Source organism: Panthera onca, chromosome B1 (assembly GCF_046562875.1).
Source record: "Panthera onca isolate mPanOnc1 chromosome B1, mPanOnc1 haplotype 2, whole genome shotgun sequence".
Lineage (NCBI taxonomy): Eukaryota > Metazoa > Chordata > Mammalia > Carnivora > Felidae > Panthera > Panthera onca.
The window spans coordinates 155,360,762-155,376,720 of NC_138342.1; the positions used below are offsets into that span (position 1 = coordinate 155,360,762).

The 15,959-nt window shown below is 39.5% G+C and overlaps 1 long non-coding RNA gene across 1 annotated transcript in view; it reads left to right on the forward strand.

Moving 5' to 3' along the window:
- LOC132693216 (uncharacterized) overlaps positions 1 to 6,928 on the forward strand; it is a 58,306-nt gene extending 51,378 nt beyond the window's left edge. Inside the window, exon 5 of the long non-coding RNA XR_009616659.1 lies at positions 6,721 to 6,928. This is a non-coding gene — a long non-coding RNA (uncharacterized LOC132693216). The remainder of the gene's footprint in view (positions 1 to 6,720) is intronic.
- Positions 6,929 to 15,959: the final 9,031 nt, after the last annotated feature.

Here is a 15,959-nt window from a genome sequence, read left to right on the forward strand (position 1 = left end):
ACACATTGGAGAGGGACAGAGAGAGAGGGAGAGAGAGAGAATCCTAAGCAAGCTCCACACTGTCAGCAGAGAGCCTGACATGGGGCTCGATCTCACGATCCATGAAATCTGAGCCAAAATCAAGAGTTGGTTGCTTAACCTACTGAGCCACACAGGTGCCCTCTTTCTTATGATTTTCTTTTCTCTAGCTTTATTATAAAAATATAGTATACATGTATACAAACATACAAAGTAAGTATTAATCAGCTATTTATGTTATCATTAAGGCTTCCACTCAACAGTAGGCTGTTAGTAGTTACATTTTTGGGGACCAAAAAAATCCACACATGGATGGATTTTCTACTGTGTAGGGTGTCAGCGCCCTAACCTCCACATTGTTCAAACTCAGCTGTGAACAAGTGTAGCTATATCAAACAAAAATCTTCTGAACAGCAAAAGAAACCATCCATAAAATGAGGAGGCAACCTACTAAATGGCAGAAGATATTTGCAAATAACATATCTGATAAAGGTTAATATCCAAAATGTATAAAGAACTCATACAATTCAATCACAAACAAACAAACAAACAATCCCAAACAATTAAAAATTGGGCAGAGGATCTGAATAGTCATTTTTCTGAAGAAGACACACATATTACAAACATGCACATAAAAAGATGCTCAACATCACTAATCATCAGAGAAATGCAAATCAAAACCACAGTGAGGTATTACTTCATACTTATTAGAATGGCTAATATCAAGAAAATAAGAAATAAAAAGTATTGGTGAGGATATAGGGAAAGGGACCTCTTGTACATTGTTGGTGGAAATATAAATTGATGCAGCCACTATAGAAAATAAAAAAAGTTGCAAATACAACTAGCATATGATCCAACAATTCCACTTCTAGGTATTTATCCAAAGAAAATTAAAACAGTAATTCAAAAAGATATATGCACCCTTCTGACCTTTGCAGCCAGCATTATTTACAGTAGCCAAGATATGGAAACAACCTAATTGTTCACTAACGAATGAGTGGATAAAGAAGATTCCATATGATGGAATACTACTTAGCCATAAAAAGTTACATCTTGCCATTTGAAACAACATGGGTGAACCTAGAAGGTATTATGCTAAGTGAAGTAAGTCAAACAGAGAAAATGCCATATGACTTTGCTTATATGTGGTCTAAAAAAACAAATGAGAAATCAAAACTCATAAATACTGAGAACAGAATGGTGGTTGGCAGAGGGGACCTTGAGGGTTAGGGAGTATGTGAAATGGGTGAAAACAGTCAAGAGATACAAACTTCCATTTATAGAATAAATAAGTCATGGGATGTAATGCTCAGTATGGTGACTGTAGTCAATAATATTGTATTGCATATTTGCAAGTTGCCAGGAGAGTAAATCTTAAATGTTCTAGTCACGAAAAAATTTTGTGACTTTATATAACAATGGATGTAACTAGACTTATTGTGGTGATTATTTTGCAGTGAATACAGTTATAGAATCATTATGTTGTACACCTGAAATGAATATAATGTTATGTGTCAATTGTACCTAAAAACATAATAGCCCTGCCAGACTGGTGTCTCCCCTTCTTCCCTGGTGGTCCTTTGGCTCAAGTTGCTGAGATACACAGGTGGCAGTCACAGCTTAAACTTGAAGGGATTTTTGCTATGTCTCCTGGAAGAGATGTTCTCCCTTTGGGAACCAGGAGTTGAAGAGCCCAGAGTTGTGAGGACAGGAAGCACAAATTCCCTATGTGGTTTACTGAATGCGGTGGTAAGTGATGTCACTCCTTGGTTCCCAAGCCATGTATTCTTTCTTTGGGGGCACAGCCCCATATAAGGGTTTTGATTAAAAGTGGGTACTGCTTTGGGGGCACCCCATCATCTGAAATTATTACTGTCCAGCTTTGGTATCCAATTTGCCATTAATACCAGGCCCTATTCCCAGCAGAGTGTAATCACTGGGCACTGTTCCCTCTAATCCTGTCAGGTGGCCTGAGTAGTTTCCTCACTTGTGTGCACTATCAATGCTTTGCTGAATACTTGTGGGAGACCCTCTGCAGAGCTCCAGAGTTCTCTTCCTATACAGCTCTGTGTCCTACAAACTCTAGCCTCCTTGGCCTCTCTAGATTCTCTGATCTGTCTTTCCAATTTAGGAGGTCTGCTAGGTTTTATCTGATCCCCCACCCTTCACCATGACTTGGAAACTGTCCCAAGGCCTTATCTGGGGCAATTGTAGGGCTTACCTGTTTATTTCCTATCTCGGAGAGCACTCCTTCCCTACCTGATGTCCACTCTCTTGAAAATCATTTTTCATGTATTTTGTCCAGTTTTTTTTTTGTTTCAGAAGGAACAGAGGTCTGTGTAACTCTCAGTGTGTGAAGAATTTAACTGGGGTTTTGTAAACCTCAATGTTCTCTCCAGTTTCTCCATCACTCCTTTTCCATTGGAGCAATGTCAGCCTGGGATTTCCTGGCCTGCAAAGCAAAGGCTCACAGGTTAAAATAATAGCAGGACAATAACAAACAAAAACAAATATTCCTTAATGACATCTTTCCTGAGGAAGAGATGCAGAAGATTCTGTTGATTTCTAAACCCTATTTATTCTTGGTTTTGTTTTGTGGGGGAAATTGTCCAACCACACACGTGAGGAACAAAATTGCCCAATTTCAGGAACTTCAAATGTACCTAAGGAGAGTCCATTGTGCCCCCTGACGCTCTCTCCTCTCAGTAAGATCCATTTCTGCTTGCTTTAATATATAGAGAGTTTAGGTTTTGTTTGTGTGTCTTGATCTTTATAGCCCAGTGGCAGTCTCTGTAGTATTTCAGGCACTTTCCTATGTGCCTCACTGATGCAGGGGAGAGAGAGAAAACTGGCCTGGCTCCTAGTGGGGCTCCCATAAACCCTGTTCTCTGTGGGCATCACAGGGAAAGCAGAGGCTAGAACCCTGAGCATTTGACCCCTTACAGCATCTCTGGCTGTTTATAACCTATTCTGTGGCATTGAACTGATATAGAAGTGAAAGCCCAGCTTCTTTAAACTAACACTGTAGGAGAATGAGTGCTTTAAGTGGACTTCACTGAGGTGCACTGAAGATTCATTTTGGTTGATCTCCAAATAGCTCAGGGAAAAAATTCAACATTCAGCTAAAATGGAGGCAGAAGCCTCCTATCTTACTCCTATATTGCTATCATATAGTAAGAACTTAGAGGATATAGAATGAATCCGGCATTTTATTAAAAATTTAAAATTCTAGGGGCACCTGGGTGGCTCAATGGTTGAGCATCCGACTTGTGATTTCAGCTCAGGTCATGATCTCATGGTTCATGGGATTGAGCTCCGCCTGGGGCTCTGTGCTGTCAGCACAGAGCCTGCTTGGGATTATCTCTCTCCCTCTCCCTGTGCCTCTCCCCCCTCCTTAAAATAATAAATCAACATTTAAAAACTTTTAAAATCTGAAGTTCCACTTATAGTGAAAAACATGCATTTATTGTGTGTGGCTCAAACAGCCATATTAAAAATTCTTGGCATTTTGATTAAACACACATATGTACCTTGCACCATTACAATTGCACATAACAATTTAATTTTTGAAAATATATTGTTTAGATACATCACAAGTTCTGTTAAACATAAGTACTCACTTTCAAATCTGATACTCAAGGTGTGTAATTTGCCTGTACACAGGTAAGCTGATGGTTCAATATGCTTTAGTTGGAGGTGCAACAGATCAGTTGCTGAAGTTCTGAATTTCCTGGTAGTGTCCATCTTGTACTTTGATGACACCCATAGAATGCTTAAGGGTACTGAAGTTTAGGAGATAAAGGCCAGATGTGTTCACTTACCTGCTGAATCAAACTCATGCATAACACAATAAATAGTACTTAAAACCTCCTTTAAATTACTATTTCCAGATCTGCTCCAACCACAGACTGTTCTTGCTTTGGGAACAGAAAAGAGAAAGACAGCTGTTGAGCATATTTCTTTTTATTTGTAGTGTTCCATTGAAGAAAAAGACTAAATTAGTTTGCTTTCTTTCCTGAATGATGGCAATTTCAGGAAATCCTGGAACAAATTGTTTCCAACTCAATGAATTCAGGTGATTTTCTTTTTTATTGTGGTGGACATTGGCTTAGGCTAAGCAGATGGACCCATATGCAAAAAAGTCTCTGTATATCTGATCTAGGTCTTATATACAAGCCCTACTAAGCATTTGCAAACACTTTTTGGCTATATTTGACTGTTTAATTATACTTAGTTTAAATTATACTTAGTACAGTTTGGAAATTTCTTACAAAACTAAACATACTCTCACCATATGATATGCAACAATCACTCCATGGTATTTAGTTAAAGGAGTTGAAAACTCATGTCTACACAGGTATCTGCACACAGATATGTAAAAGTGCTTTATTCACAACTGCCAAAACTTGAAAGCAACCAAGATGTCCTTTGGTAGGTGAATAGATAATAACCTGTGGTACATCTAGACAATGGAATATTATTTAGTGCTAAAAAGAAATGAGCTATTAAGCCATGAATAGATATGGAGGAAACTTAAATGTATATTACTGAAATAAGCCAATCTGAAAAGTCTACATACTCTATGTGATTCCAACTATATGGTATTCTGGAAAGACAAAGCTATGGAAACAGGTAAAAAGATCAATGATTGCCAGGGATTAGCAAGAGGGAGGGATGAATAGATAAAACAGAGGATTTTCAGGGCAATAAATACTGTAATGATGGATATATGTCAGTATATATGATGGTCCAAACTCATAAAATGTACAACACCAAGAGTGCACCCTAATGTAAACTGTGTACTTTGGGTGATCAGTGTGGCTTATGTGTGCCAATGGAGGTTCATCAATTGTAAAAAATGTACCATTCTCTTGGTGTACCACTCCCCATAATAGGGGAGGCTGTGCATGTGTGGGATTGCTCTGCCCTTTTTACTCAGTTTTCCTGTGAACCTAAAACTGCTCTAAAAAATAAAGACTATTTGAAAAAGATACTTAATAGTGAAATGAAGGATATTCCTACTGTTAAACACCTAATCAAAACTCCTCTTTCAATAATCTGATTAAACTATGGAATGCTAATGCAAATTATTTTATAGAAACACTTGAAGGGGGAAAAAATCAAATGATATTTCTAAATAACATTTTATTTAAAAAAAATTTTTTTTTTTACGCTTATTTATTTTTGAGACAGAGAAAGACAGAGCATGAAAGGGGGAGGGGCAGAGAGAGAGGGAGACACAGAATCGGAAGCAGGCTCCAGGCTCCGAGCCATCAGCCCAGAGCCCACGCGGGGCTCGAACTTACGGACCGTGAGATCGTGACCTGAGCTGAAGTCGGACGCTCAACCGACTGAGCCACCCAGGCGCCCCCCCCCCTTTTTTTTTTTTAATTTTTTTTTTACATTTATTTATTTTTGAGACAGAGAGAGACAGAGCATGAACGGGGGAGAGGCAGAGAGAGAGGGAGACACAGAATCGGAAGCATCTAAATAACATTTTAAAGGGAGATAAGTTGATCAGCCTCTGAAGGTTAGTGTTTCCTACACTGTCATCTTGCTCCCCCACTGGGATGTGGCTGGACCATGACATTGAATTTATTACTTTTGTGTTTTTTTCAATACTGTTGGAATTTTCCATGTCATCTTCCTCGCAGACTGAGTATGCTCTCATATTGTGTTAAGAGCAGGATTAGCCCCAAATGACTAGTGTATGAGTTTGCTTAGGCTGCCCTTTTATAGTACCACAGACTAGGTGGCTTCAACAACAGAAATTTATTGTCTCAGAGTTCTGGAGGCTGAAAGTCCAAAATCAAGGTGTGGGCAGGTGGGCCTCTCTCCTTGGCTTGGTGATGGCTGTCTTCTTTGTATGTCTTTAGTTGGTCTTCCCTCTGTGTGTGTCTGTGTCCTTTATCTATCTATCTATCTATCTATCTATCTAATCTATCTAGTTTTTAAAGTTTATTTATTTTGAGAGAGAGAGAGAGTGAGCAGGGGAGGGGCAGCGAGAGAGGGAGGGAGAGAGAGAATCCAAAGTAGACTGTGTTGACAGCAAGGAGCCCAATATGGGCTCAAATCATGAACTGTGAGATTATGACCTGAGTTGGGCCTCAAATCATGAGCTGTGAGATTATGACCTGAGTTGAAACCAAGAGTTAGACACAGGTGCCCCCTAATCTCTTATAAAGGCACCAGTCATTGGAGTAAGGCCCACTCTGATGACCTCTTTCACCTTAATTACACCTTTAAAGACTCCATCTCCAAATGCAGTCACATTCAGAGGTAATATAAAGCTCCTTTTTTTTTTTAACGTTTATTTATTTTTTTGAGAAGAGAGAGACAGAGCATGAGCGGGGGAGGAGAGAGAAAGAGGGAGATGCAGAATCTGAAGCAGGCTCCAGGCTCTGAGCTGTCAGCACAGAGCCAGATGCGGGGCTCGAACTCACTGACCACGAGATAATGACCTGAGCCGAAGTCGGATGCTTAACCAACTGAGCCACCCAGGTGCCCCCACATTCAGAGGTAATAGGGTTAGAACTTCAACATATGAATTTTGGGAAGATACAGTTCAGCCCACAACAGCTAGTTTCTGACCCAAGCTAAAGGTCTATGGGGTGTGCTTGGAGAGTTCATGACCACTCTGTGTTACAGTCAATTTTTCTGAGAAGGCACCCTTTTGTTTGTTTGTTTGTTTGTTTACAGATGAGACAACTTGTTTTTGGATGTGTTTAACCAAGAGTCTACAACTACATGTTTGCAGTGATAAATATGGAAACTGAGAAGTTTGCTGAGCTGTTCCCATCTCCACATTCATCCAGGCAGATGGCACATACATCATACCCATCTCCTTTCTGGAAATTACATAGACAACGCCTCTTAAGATGATCTTTATAAAATATTTTTTCTAGTTGGATGTTTGTCCTGGAAAAATTGTGTGAATATGAAAATGAGTGTCAGGATGAGATGAATGAATTAAAAAGAAGGAAGAATTCCAGAAGTCAGCTTAATTCTGGAACTGAATCAATGTCACTTCTTTCTTCATATGTGAATTCATCTTTCATAGAGTTACCTGATACTTTCCCAACAAAGGCAGATGGAATGTCACCTTTTCCCCCCAAAACACATTATGTGGATTCCATACTAATTACTTCAACAGTATCAATATTGTGAACTATGGCTGCTTTGTATCCTGTTCTCTGTGTATTTAAAATCTTAATATCAAAATTACCCTTGATAGAACTGGGCAGAGAAATACAAGATGAGCTTAGAGCATCTTGAAAGCAGGGAAGTAAGGAAGTTCTCACTAAAGAAATAAAGTAAGGAAATAGTAAGGAAGGAAGAGACATGGAGAGAGAGAAATAGAAATTGGAGGTTGAGGGAAGAGTGGTGGGGAAAAACAGAGGGAAAAAAGGAAAGAAGAAAGAAAGAAAGAAAGAAAGAAAGAAAGAAAGAAAGAAAAGAAGGGATGAAGGATGGGGGAGTGTCAAAGGGACACAGGAGCCAACCGAAAGAACTCCCAATGGCCAAAGTTAGAAAATTTTGAACAATAACAAAAAATGATAGTAATGGATTATAACACAAAGAATAAAGTAACTATCCATTAATCTATACTGATATAAATGACTAAAGAAATAAATGGAGAAGGGACAAATCTTCCTTAAAGAGAATACCAAATTATATATGTGGATTCTCCTCCTTCCAGGAGGTGGATCTTAATTCCCCCACTCTTGAATGTGAGCTAGACTTGGTGATTCACTTCCAAAAAATTGAGTGTAGAAAGGGAAAAGTCAGTAACTTTACAGTGGAGAATCCTCATGGGCATGACCTTAACCAAATGATCAAGGTCAACATCACCAGTGATAAATTGTGTTGATGTGTATTCTTTGACATGAAATGATGAGAACAGCACTTTATATCTGTGGCATTCTTGCCAAACCCATAACCCCAGTCTAATAATGAGAAAATACCAGACAAACCCAACTTGAGGGACTTCTACAATACACCTGACCTTTCAAGTTACGAAAACAAGAAAAGACTGAAAAACTGTCACAGAACAGAGGAGACTAAAAAGGCATGGTTCAAAGCAGAACCCTGGATCACATCCGGAGACAGAGGGCAGACATTAATGGAAAAACTAGTGAAGTTCACATAGTGTCTGTAGTTCAATTAATAGTATTGTACTAGTGTTAATTTCTTAGTTTTGACACATGTACCATGGTTAGGTAACGTGTTAACATTAGGGGAAGTTGGATGAGGGGCATATAGGAACCCTGAACTATCTTTGCAACTTTCTGTAAATTGAAAATTATTCCAAAATAAAAATTTAATTTAAAAAGTTACACATGAAAAGCTGCTCAACATCACTCATCATGAGGGAAACACAAATCAAAACCACAATGAACAATCCCCTCACACCTGTCTGAATGACTAATTTCAAAAAAAACAAAAAATAACAAGTGAAGGATGTGAAGAAACGAGAAACTTCATGCAGTTGGTGGGAATGTAAATTGGTGCAGTCACTGTGGAAAACAGTATGGAGGTCTCTCAAAAAATTAGAGATAGATCACCTAGAATCCAGCGATTTCACTGGATTTCCAAAGAAAATGAAAACACTAACTTGAAAAGATATTTGTATCTCCATGTTCACTGCAGCATTATTTACAATAGCCCAGATATGGAAACAACCTAAGTGCCTATCAATGGATGAATGGATAAAGAAGATGTGATACACACAAACACAGATACTCTGAACTGTCATTCAACCATTAAAAAAAATGACATCTTGCCATTTGCTACAATATGGATGGACTGTGAGGGTATTATGCTAAGTGAAATAAATCAGACAAAGAAAGACAAATACCGTATGATCTCACTTACATGTGGAATCTAAAAAACAAAACAAAAACCAAGTTCATAGATATAGAGAACAGATTGGTGGTTGCCAGAATTGAGGGGTAGAGGGAGAGAGAAATAGGTGAAGGGGGTCCAAAGGTACAAACTTGTAGTTACAAAAGAAATGTCATGGGGATATGATGTACAGCATGGAAACTATGGTTAATAATACATATTGCACATTTGAAAGTAGCTAAGAGAGTAAATCTTAAAAGTTCTCATCATAAGAAAAAATGTATTAATTATGTATGGTCACAGATGTTAACTTACTGTGGTGATTATTTACAATATATACAAATATTGAATCATTATGTTGTATACCTAAAACTACTATAATGTAATACCTCAAGTTTAAAACAATCCATGGAAAGATAAAAAATTATAATCATTTTTCTAATTAACTCAATGACTATCCTAGTGATTTTTCAGTGGTGAAGGTGTTGTAAGCTTCTTCTCTGGTTCTAAATTAATCTCTGGTTCAAGCCTTTAGCCTAAAGTCTATAACCAAATCTTGCTTAGGGACATCAAATGTCTAAGGTACATTTTCAAAACTACACTAAATATGTAAAAATATCTCCATCTAAGGTCAATAGGTTTGAGAATACAAGGTGTCAAACAGCCATAATGGCCTGTATCTCAGTGGGCAATAGCATTAACATTGCCAGAGGGATAGCCCCAGAACACAAATAAGGTTGCTTGGCCATATAGCTACAGGAGGAATCTCTGCCAGGACTTCAGGATAAGTGTCCACACTCGTTGCTACAGCCTCAAGAGCAAGCCTACAAATGAATATTATTATATTTTTGTTGTCGAAAGTTTCTAACTCAAATTCTAAAAGTATAACACTCTAGTGAAGGAGTAATAATATTGCCTCGCACTTAGCAACTACATTCTTGCTCTTATTGCTATGCTATTTGCAACACCAAATAAGTGCTGGCTTTTAATGGCACATCAAAAAAATATAATTAATCCTTTTGTGGTGAGCCCTTATAGACATTTCCCCTTTTGAAGCCAACATTGTGGCTGGATCAGCTCTCGTGGTTCCTGTGATTGCAAGACATACCTCAGCAACAACGATGAGGAAACTTTGAAAACACAAGGTACTCTGGAAGACACCTGGGGTCTCATCACCTTGCTGAGCCCTGCAGGACCCTCCAAAGGGCCCACACCTGTGCCTCATGACAGAGCAAGCACATGGATGCCAGCTGGCCAGAGAGCCAGGCACCCTCATTTGGGAATAGCAACAATCAACCAAGACAGGGACCAACATATTTTGGATTTTTTTCCCCTAGAAAAAGCAAATTCTGTCATGGAAAGTTCTAAAATACATGATAGCCATTTCCATGCAGTATACTTTGCTACCAAATAACCCCATGTGCTTAGAAACAAGAACTCGGGCTTTAAAAAAAAAAAAAAAAGCAGATCACAGACCTTGTGAATGAAGCTCTACGCTATCTCAGTGCTTATAGCAGCATCCTGGTTGCTGTTAAGCCTCACAGGGAGGAGAAGGTGGTTTGTCCTGGGCTCTAAGAGGAGGAGGTGATGGCAGGAGCCCAGGTGAGTGCACATGGCCACGATGTTTAACATGGTAGGGCATGGGGTCCCTCCATCCTGCACAGTGTGATGTGTTGATGGTACACCTGTTGAAATGTTGCTTCCTCCAGATCTGATCCCGGAACTCTGCAGGATGGCTCTCAGAAAGTCTTGTTCCAGAACGGAGGTATTTCTTAAAATAAGACGTGTGTTCTAAGTGGCTTGACCACCAGCCAGAGGCTAGTGCACGGCATAAAATAGTTTAGTGTTTTAATTATCATATTTTCTAGAAGTAACTCGATACCTAGGGGTCATAGCTTAGGTGAATCAAAAAGCCCTCCATCTTTACCTGCAGGCAGCATTCTCCAGTGAGTATGTTTACACAACTTTTGTTTAATATGTCTGTTTCTCTAGATCCCAAACTATAGGGAATTGTTTTCTTAAAGAATTCTTATGAAGTCTGTTGTTTTCAGTTTGATGAGTAAACAAAAAAATGTGTTTTGGGTACCCCATTTTTCTCTATCATGTTCTTAATGACTTCATATATTTTATATTCTTTGTACCTGAATCAAAGATGATTAATCATGGATATTATAGCACATAATTTGGGAGTTTTACTCTCTTAAGAAATTTTTGAGAGCCCAGAAACAGAACCACCTGTGTATGGGAATGTCTTGCTATTGCAAGTTTGGAGGTCTAAAGTTTGTTTTGCACTCATGGCCTCTTAAGGGTAGGCCTGATTTTTTTTTTTTTTTCTATTTGCAATAGAGTCCTAAAATATTATCATTTCAATGTGTAACCAATGTAAAAAATTAAGATATTCTAGCTTCTTTTTTTACTGAGTCTTTGAAATCTGGTGTTTATTTTACACTTCCGGTGCATCTAAACCTGACCATTTTGACTAGCCCCATTTCTGGTGTTCACCACCTAAATGAGGCTGCCTAGTTGTAGACGTAATTCTCAAACATGCCTTGTTTGTTTGCTTCTTCACCCTCAAGTCTGTCTTTCAACTTGATGGGAATCACCTGGCAACTGTGTTACGCTAGAGTGGTTAGTGGTGGAGTAGATGGTGGCAGTCCTAATCTGATTTGGCTGTAGTGCTGATTCCCTCTGTGTAATTAAGGAACCTGGGTGTACTAGTGAAGCTTTTAGGGTTTAGATTCTTGGTTCAGCTTTTCCGACCCAAAATTTTATGCTACTTCCTCATCTTTGTTCTCAAACCAACTGTTGTCACCTGTGCTCAACTCTTCCTCATAATCCTTGCTGAATGCAGCAAACACCAACACGTGCTACCACTCCAACTTGTCCAACCATTTTCCTTATGACGATGGTCTCCAGTGGGCATTTGGTCTACCTTCCAAGTTATCCCAGGTGACAGTTTCACCAATGGTTTACCAAATGTTGGTTTGGCCTATGAAATCTATTTCCTGGTAGCTTGCCCTCAATTGCTAAGCTACGGTTACATATTTTGGTTTTAGTATGGCAGCACCCCACTTCAGACCAGGAATTTCTGATAAGGGGTAATGTTAGATGCTCTAGCAGTCCCCCCAAATTTCCATGGTTTTACATGATCAAAGTTCATTTTTTTCTCATATAACAACCCAGCTGGTGGGAATGAGGCTCTGTCTGTCTTGTGGATCCCAAATCCCCTAAGGCCTAATAATTCTCTGCTTTCAGCCAGAATGGGGGAAAAAAGGGAGTGTAGGGAAAGTATGAGTACTTAAAAGTCTTGGCCTGAAATTGACACATTGCTCACATTTCATTGATTAGAAAATAATCCCCTGGCCACATGAACAGCAAGGGAAGCTGGAAAGGGTAATCTTGGTACCCAGGAAGAAAAGGAGAGCTTGGGTTTTGTTGAGTGGTAGGCATCCTTACCATATGAGTGAAGTTGGCATTTAACATCCCTTTGCATACTTTTTTTTTTTTTTTTTTTTAAGAGAGAGAGGGCAAAAGTGGGGGAGAGGGCCAGAGAGAAAGAGAGAGAATCTTAAGCAGGCTCCACGCTCATCATGGAGCCCGATGTCAGGCTCCATCTCATGACTGAGCTGAAATCAAGAGTCAAATGCTTAACTAACTGAGCTACCCAGGCACCCTTCTTTTTCATACATTTCTTGTCTGGTGTTTGGTATTCAAGGTTAGATTTGATTGTGCTAGTCCTAAAAAGATATAAATTGGGAGTAGTAGTTCTTTTTTTGAAAGAATTTGGGGAAGACTGAAATTTACCCATTTTTTAAATGATTGGTAGATTTTTCCACGCAAGTGCTTTGCTTCTTTGTAGAAAGAGTTTTAACCATTGATTCAGTTTGTTAAGTGGTTATGGAATGATTCAGGTTTTCTATTCTTATTAATTTTGGTAGGCTCTACTTTTTAAAGAAATTGATCCATTTCTTTTTTTTTTTATGTTTATTTTTGAGAGAGACAGACAGACAGATACAGAGTGTGAGCAGAGAAAGGGAGGCACAGAATCCAAAGCAGACTCCAGACTCTGAGCTGTCAGCACAGAGCCTGATGTGGGGCTTGAACCCACAAGCTGCAGGCTCATGACCTGAGCTGAAGTTGGACGCTTAACCAACTGAGCCACCCAGGCACCCCAGAAATTGATCCATTTCAATGAATTTTTCAATGAACTTGATAAATATGCTCACAATATACACTCCATGTCTTCTTTTATTTCTGCAGCATTTGGAAGTGTTTCCATTTTCATTTTTAGTATTTATCTACCTCTTTTAGGAATGTAGTTGAGGTTGTTCTCCAGCAAGACCAGGGTATAAACCAGGAAAGGTGAAAACATGGAATTGATGGCCTCTAACCCTGGAGGGAAGGGCAGGAATCCTGGGAGACAACTGTGTGATGGCCTCTGAAAGTCTCAGCCCACAAAGGAGAAGAGGAGTAAGGGTGGTCTTCAGGAAAAAAAGAGGGGGACAGTTCACTGAATGGAGAGTATGACTAAAAGTTTGGGGGGAAAGGCAGATCATTAAAGAAAATGAACTGAGAAAATATAAGGGATAAAACTGCACAAGAAACATATAAGCCAACATAAAATGTGACATAATTATTAGGAATTAATGGGGTGTAAAAATAGAGAATCTTATCTTTCCTCCATGCTAGAGATACTGTCTTTCAAGTGGACCGGTGTCATAAAATTGAATCCACAGAGGAATCAATGTAATTCTAACAATGCCATGCAGCCCAGCATGGGAAAATATTTGTATAACCATAATAATAAAATGCTTTTATGGATTTCAACTTAGACAGTGCGTAGGGATGGGCAAACACTTCATTGAAGGACAGAAGTAGAGTTTAATAAGCCTTGAAAAATATTCTAAAAAGTAAAAACTACAGTTATTCTCATAATGTACATCTTTATACATATGTCCCATTATTTCTTTAGGATGAGTTTCCAGGGGCTGGGTGTCTGCAAATATGGGTGTACACTTAGAATTAATACACTCTCCTTAGAATTAAATCACCCTCTGGAAAAGTGCACTAATTCATAGTCTCTAGGATGTCTCCCTGATCCTATCTGCTTCAGTTCTAGGAAATCCTCAGAGCTTCTGGCCTGTTTATGGTATCCTTCTCTGTTTTCCAGCCTTGCTACAGTTAGTTCCCTGTCTATTACTATTTAGTGGAACATTTCAAAGGATTTTTGCATCAGGCAGGAGTTGGAGCATGTGTCCTCAAATTACCATCTTGAAAGCAGGAGGCCCCTGCCAGCTTTTTAAGTGTAATTTTTTTTTTCTTCCTGATTATAAAAGTAATGCATGCTCATTGTAGAAACAGTGTGAAGTGAAGCTAAAACACCTGAGCTTTCGAAAAGGCCTAGAAGTAGGAGCATACTGGCCAGGGCAGTCTGTTCTGTGGAGAGTGGTGAAGAGCCTTTTTGGTGTCTCATCTGCTGGGGCAGGGAAAGGAAAAAAACCACCTCTTTCTCCCTCTTGTTTGCCAAAAATATTAAGAGACCAAGATCATCTGGTTTTGCCTGGTAATTTTCCCAGTGGAAGCAGCAAGGCTTTATTTTGGTATCTTCCTGTGATCATTGGTGCTCCTACAATTGGGTTTGCCCCAATGTCTTTCTTTGGCCTCCCTGTACTCCTGAACAGTGAGCCCCATACCCTGGAACCCTGCTGACTGTGCCTGTTCCTTCCTGCAGCAAGATCATTCAGCTGGTTCATTTAGAACTGCTAATGACTTAGAAATCTATATGAAACGTATGTTACATCAGCCTGTGCCTGATGGATTGCCACCACCACGGGGAGAAAAGGAACTCTGCTAAACCAGTTAGATCCAGACTTGATTGGTAAAGAACCAGATGTCCTCAGGGGCTCGAGCACCCCTTGGAAGTCTGGTGGAACTTGACCTGAAATTCTTTCCACAGCCTTGGATTTTCAGTTTCCATACACTTCCTGTCTTTGTTCTCTTGTGGTTTTCTTCTCTGTTCCCACTTCACATCAGCAGCCTCGATTCACAGACATCTGACACATTCAGTAAGTGAAGTTTCATAGGGAGAGACCATTTCCAGCACCACTCACCTCCAACCTTGTCTTTTGTCTTTACTCTCCCTCACCCCCATGCCTCCCTACCCTCACACCTGCTCAACCACCCATATGCAGGGCCTTAGAAAGGGCGACCCATCCAGGCTCCCAACCATTCACATTACACCAGATTGCCTATCCCCAACGCACTGAAATCCCGGTGAATTAAAATGTCTCCATCTTGTTTTTTTTTACTTTATTATTTGAAAAGAATGCTCTTATGTGATGGTTGGTTTTATATGTCACCTTGGCTGGGCTACTGCACTTAGTTATTTAATCACTGATCTAGGTGTCTCTGTGAAGATATTTCACAGATGTGGTTAACATCTACAATCGGTTGACTTTAAGGAGACCCTCGATATGGGTGCGCCCCATCCCATCCGTTGGAGGCTTTAAGACCAAACACTGAGGTTTTTCCTGACAGGAAGTTCTGCCTCAAGACTGGAACGTTAACTCCTGTTGGAGGTGCCAGCCTGTCAGCCTGCCCTACACATTTTGGACTTGCCAGACTCCACAATCATGCAACCAGATTTCTTTCTCTTTTTTTTTTCATTTATTTATTTTTGAGAGACAGAGCACAAGTGGGGAGGGGCAGAGAGAAGGAGACAGAATCCAAAGTAGGCTCCAGGCTCTGAGCTGTCAGCACAGAGCCCTACGCTGGGCTCAAACTCACAAACTGTGAGATCATGACTTGAGCTGAAGTCCGACGTTTCACTGACTGAGCTACCCAGGAGCCCCTTACAACCTGATTTCTTAAAAATAAATCTCTTTACACACCCACACACACCTATATGAATATTTCTTGTATGAATGTATATCTTCTATCTATCTGTTTTTTCTTATTGGTTTTATACACATCCTATTGATTCTATTTTTTGGAGAACCCTGACAGATATACCTTGTGTATTTGTTGCAATTCATAACTGAAGCATATTTAGTATAGACAATTACAAATCAGAGGAAAAATCTTACCAGCAATTT